Consider the following 5,974-nt stretch of genomic DNA (forward strand, 5'->3'; position numbering starts at 1 on the left):
GCTCTGCACATGCCCCACGCACCCAGTGAGTCCCCTGTAGCTCCCCGGATGCCCCGCCCCCGCGGTCCCCCGACCCTCCTCATCTGGTTATCTGTCCGTCCCTCAGATCACCCTCGAGGGTCCCCCTCCAAGAAGCCCCCCAACACCCCCATCTCTGCTCGCTAACCAGGGGCAGCATCTCGGCGACACTTCCCACCTTCACGGGCTGTTTGAGTGTCGGCCTGCCCTGCTGGACAGCGGTTCCCAGAAGAGAGGTTCTGGCTTTCCTTCTGCATCCAGGATTTAGACCGTGTCGAGCACTAAGCTGGCACTCAGTGAGTGTCTGAACGAATGCACGAAAACCGTTTGTATAATGGAATGGGTTTTCCTAATCTTGGGTATTTTTAACCTCACTTTGAAGAGGAAGAAACAAGTTGGGAGAGGGTAGGTGACTTGCCCTAGATCCCAAAGCTAATGACTGTGAGAACCCGAATTCAAACACCAATCTCCTAATCCTCTTTCTACTTCACGACAGCTGCCACGTTAAACACTGCGAAGAAGAAAAAACAATGTTATCATGTGTGAGGTCAAGCTGATGGACAACTGTTTCATAAAAGGAAGCTTTTCTGTCGCAAACGAACCTTTGCAACACACATAGCTATGCATGTACTGCTGCATTTACGAACGGATTGAGCTGAGAAGCTTGAACGTCTTCTAAAACATGGAGAGCTGTAACTCGTTTACTTGCTAGAATAGGTGATAGATTTTAAGTCACATTTTCCGAAAAGAGAAACTGAGCACCTCAGGCTGAGATGGGCTCCTGAGGCGTCTCCACCAGCTGACCCTCCCCCGCAGATGCCCCTCTACGATTCTTAGCGTAGGGCATGCCATTCAGAGCCAGGACCCTTCTAAATTTCTCTGGCTGGTCTAATAATCAGATCGACCTGAGACAGATTAACGAGAGAAAATAACCAAACTTATGACGTGGGTGCACACGGGGGTTCCGTTAAGACTATGAGACCCAAGGACGGATGGGGCAGTTGAGGCTCCTGTGCCGTCTTGAGCCAAGGAGAAGGTGGGGGGTGTGGTTTGGGACTTCAGAGGGCTGGGAGGCGGTTCCCATGGAGATGAAGAGCGAATGGTTGGTCCGTGAGTGTTCGCTGGGCCGTCCTTAGCAGCGGGGCACAGAGAGCACGTTTACCTGACGGGCCTCGCGAGGCTCCTCCCTGTCTGTCACACGAGTTCGTATTGAACTGTGGTGACCCGCGAGGACAGCTCCTTCCTGGAGTAGTCCTCCATCTAAATTCTTTTAGGCATTTAGGGGGAGGTCGAAGGTTTTCTTCTGAGCCTTTCTTTTCTTAAAAATAACCAGCTTAAAATAATCAATATCCCAAAAGGCATATTTTGGGGTGCCAACTCTGCTTCCCCTCGACACCAACACAAATCTCTGTGCCCAGAACTACAGGCATTGGGGGGACAAGCGAGCGCACAGGCAACATCTAGGCCCTGCGATGAGGTCCATGAGATGCTAAGGGAGGCCCCCAGCCTGGGGGAGGGGGTGGCGGTCCACGAGGGAGTGACATCCGACTAGAACCCAAGGGTGTCCGGACCTGTGATCAGCCAGCGCGCCCACCTTGTGGCCTCCCTTCACCGCTGCCCGCCACGGCCCGACGCCTCGCCCAGCCTGGGAGCCGCTCGGCACAAGGAGCATCACCCCCTCGGCAGCCAGCCCCGCGGCTCCCCAGGTCCCGGCCTCACGATCTATCACCAGACGGCTGAGCCTGGTTGGGGGACACGGCTGGAGCCAGGCATTCCACCCGGGGCCCAGCCGGACCACGAAACGAGTGCGGGGAGCCAGGGCATCGCCTGGGAAGCAGATCTCGGTCAAGTGATCACTGGGAGAGCCAGGGTCTACACACTCTCCCTTGCCGGTCACCGTTTACATCTTTAGCCCCGAAGTCAAAAGCGTCAATCATCTGGCCACTACCGCCCCCCAAACCCCGTTGCTAGCCGCCCCTGCTAGTTTTCCAAATGCGTCCTCGGCGTTTTTATTCATGTTTCTTCCCCTCCCCCACGTGGGGCCGCCCTCCCCTGGGCACCTGTCCCACGTGCCCCACCACCGATTTTTACCAAATCTGACCACCCTTCAAGGCTCCTTGAAGGCTCCACGGAGCCTCCCTCAAGGCTCCACGAAGTTATTCCTACGGGTCCTGGCCAGGAGGGGAGCTGCCGTTCCAAATTCCCACTGGTCTTGCCATCTACACCTGCGTGTCCCTGGCCACACACACTAGCTCTCATTGGAGCCGTCTGTGAACACTCCTCACGATCCTGCCAAGATCTGGTTATTCTTCTAAGCAGCTGTCCTGACGCTCTACCTAAAGACAGGCAGAGTGAGAAGGTGGCCAGAGACAGGCTTTGAGACTAGCCTTACCTGGGCTTTAACAGGACTACACTTCTGCCCCCAGGTCAGCTGAAAACAGACTCAGAATCTAGCAGGTCTTTCGTGAAACTTGGAGAAAATACATGTAAACCATGAAAAATTACAATGCTAATACTAATCATAACACTAATCAATCTAAAATACTTCTTGGGGTGATTACTCAGAACCAGTAAGATAAACATATGAGACAGGACTTAGCAGACTGTAAAATGATGATGTTAATTTTTAATAAGCAGAGCCAGAGCATGTTTTTATTCTTATATAATGTGGCTGATGCAGACCTCAGAGACGCCGCATGGTTTACCAGCAGCGCATCCTCCAATAACCAGGCACGTCGGCTTTCAGAATGTCTATGCTCAAAAGTGTTGGAATGAATTCACTTAAAAGCCGACCGATAAAACCAGTTCAATCGTATGCCCTAATGGAAGTTTTGATCCACATGGCACCAAACACTAGTTCAGCCCAACAACTCTATTTTCATCTGCTTGTTTTGTTTTTCTTTGCATCTTGTACACAGAACATTGCTGTCCCCGCTGCTCCAGCCCTGAGAGACCCCTCCCCCCACCGAAGGCATGAGCGAATGGGACAAGGTGCCAGCCTAAGCCGCAGCCTCTGTCTCAGGCCAGCTAGGTAAACTTCCCAGCCCCATAGTCAACCCTTGGGCTTCGGGACAGGACTTCCCTCCCGCTCCTTACCCCGCCAGGCGGGGCCAGGCAGGAGAAAGCGAACCGCACTGCAGCGCTATTCACGCTGCAGCCACCAGAGGGCCCCACAGCATCAGCCAGGAAATCAGGGCACGCCCCCAGGGCGGAACCCGGATTGCGGGGAACCCCCAGAGCTGGCTGCGGGCTGACGCTGTTGAGGCATCGGTTCAAACCGAGCGGCCAGCACCGCACGAGGGGTTTGAGTCACACGTCTGCGGGTCTGCGCCTTCCCCGGCCACATTCCATGTCAGCAATGAACACAGAGCATCTGTGGCTTAAATAACTTTCCCTTTCCTCCAGCCCCCACGATTTCTGCCTGGAATACCACTTACTCTCAAGTTTTAAAAAAGAGAAGGGCCTGTGTGAGACCGGCAGACCACAGCCCATGGCGGGCTGGTCCCACCTGGCAGATTTCCTCCCCAGCACCAAGCACTCCTGGGGTTCAGACAATCTGGTGCTCCGTTCTGGCCTTATTACTTAACTCAAGGGACAAGGCCCTTTTTTCTTCCTCCTTGGAAGCAACCGAGGAGATCAGGGTCCCTCGTGACTAGGAAATGGAAGAGGAGAGCTAAAATTCCTGGGTCCTTCTTTGTCAGCCACCCCAACCGATAATATGGGCAGACCTACCAACTTATGACTGATTTTCATCAAGGTTTTATCTGTCCTGTTTTTGAGTGTCCAGTAAGAGGCTAAGCATATGCAGGAAACTACTTTAAAATAATTAAAAGACCTTGAGGGGTTGGCTCCTGCCTTCGGGTTGGCTGCACACAGATCACTTCCTACAACCCCCATAATAACCCACCTCCAGGATAGGAATTTGAAACTCATTTTATGGATGAGGAAACGAAGGGAGGGGCCCGAAACAATCATGGGGCAGAGCCAGGATTCAACACAGGCCTGTAGGCTCCAGCCCGCCCTCCACTTATTGATAATTGGCAGTTAACATGAGCGGGGCGCGTCCTATGTGCCAGGCACCCTGCTAAGTATTCACATGCGCTTTCTCAGTTATATCCACCACGTGAGGCAGGTATGCGGATCAAGTCCATTTTCCAGATGTGGAAACTGAGGTTTGGGACGATGAGGGGACACGTCCGCGATGGCTAACAAGCGGCAGAGAGAGCAGGATGCACTCCCAAGCCTGCCGACCTCCTCCCCTGTCACCGCCGCGTGCTCAGCTGCCTGCAGCACACTGGTGGGTGTTCCGCCGCTCAGACCAAGACCCCGCCTCCCAGCCCCGCCCCCCGCACGTGCTCTCGCCCTCCCTTATTTGCATCTCTAATTCCTCTTCTCCCTCTGGGTTTAAACGTCCCACCCCACCCCCCGCCTCCGTGTAGGCGTCCCAGACTTTCTTCTCTTCCCTTCGATTCTCTTATTCAGACCCCTGCGTTTCCCGTCATGGCACCCATTACATCTTACCGAAAAGTCTATATTAGCTCCGTTTTCCCCCCGACTTTCCCGCTGGAGTATAAAGCCCCTGAGGGCAGAGGTCTGACTGTCCTGGTCATTAGCATGACTGGTACCAGCACGTGCTGGCCTCGGCAGGTGCCCAGGAGGCATCGGGGGGAGTTTAACGTTACCATGTGCAGCTCACCTGCAGAAGCGGCGGGGCCTCTGACCCCGAGCTGAGAGCGCTCCTGCTTCCCTGTGATGGCTGCGGCCCTTGGGCGTCTGCAGCTCCGAGGTCAGTTAGCCCAGCAAGCACGGCCCCCCTTGGGGGGCCTCTGGCACCCAGGAGGGCAGTCTGCTTGCAAGTGCTTGCCACAGGTCACACGCCGGAGACCTGGGGCCATGAGCAGCCCTGCTTGGCCTCCTGGAAGCTTCCGCTCCGCAGACTGGGGGTTGCACAGCGGCTGGCCCCGCTGTCTGGAAAACGCTGCTTCGGGGGCCCAGCGATGCCTGTGCGGCCATTAGCTGGCTCGCTCTTTTCCGTCAGGCCAGAGGACAGGCGTCCATCTCTATTCCGTCCACAAAGAGACTCGGGCTCCCTGTCGGGAGGTGACCGCCTGGAGCCACACAGCTGCTTAGAGGACAGGCACTCGCTCCCTGTGACATTCTCCAGTGGCTCCTTGTCACCTTCGGAAACGAGCTCCAAACTCCTCAGCAGAAGACCCCAGGTGCCCATGGAAGGCGCCTCCCATGAGGCTGCCAGAAATGCCAGCACTCAGAAGAACACCTCCCTGCTCATTGGAGTTATGCCATCACGAATCGGCCCTCAGATTCTGGGGTTCTGTCTCAGCCGTGCTACCAGTCCAAAGAGGGTGCTGCCGGCAGCAGGTGGTTTTCCTCCAGCCGGTGATTCAGGGACCCAGGCTCCTCCGACTGTGGCTCTTCCACCCCGGAGCCTCAGAGTCCCGCAGATGGAGAGAAAGAACATGGAAAAGTCACCTCTTAATCGCCTTGGCCTGCAAGTGACACATATCGCTTCCGATCCTATTTGCTGGTGACCCATCAGTCCCGCCCAGGTGCAAGAGGTGCTAGGAACACGATCCCTGGCTGGACGGCCACTTCCCAGCGACACCGCCCCGCTTTCGCGGGCAGAGCACACCTCCCTGGTAGACGGACACCCTCTTCGCTGCAGCCACACATCCAAACGAACAGGGAACCGCTGAGCCATGACAGCCCATCTGCTGCTCTGCCACATGGAGAAGGGGACACACCCGGTCCAGCCTCGGCAGGACGCCTCCCGTCCCCTGTTGCGTGACTGGGCCGTCCGTACCACAGGCCTGGCGGAAGGCTTGACTGTTGCCGCCTCTGTGTCCTGGGGACCACGCTGGCTCGGGCCTCTGTCTCCATTCTTCCGATGGCCATTCCGTCTGCTCCTCTCCTCACGTCTCCCCTTCACCCCCTGCCG

This window comes from Pteropus alecto, unplaced genomic scaffold, assembly GCF_000325575.1.
Source record: "Pteropus alecto unplaced genomic scaffold, ASM32557v1 scaffold49, whole genome shotgun sequence".
In the NCBI taxonomy this organism is placed as follows: Eukaryota; Metazoa; Chordata; class Mammalia; order Chiroptera; family Pteropodidae; genus Pteropus; species Pteropus alecto.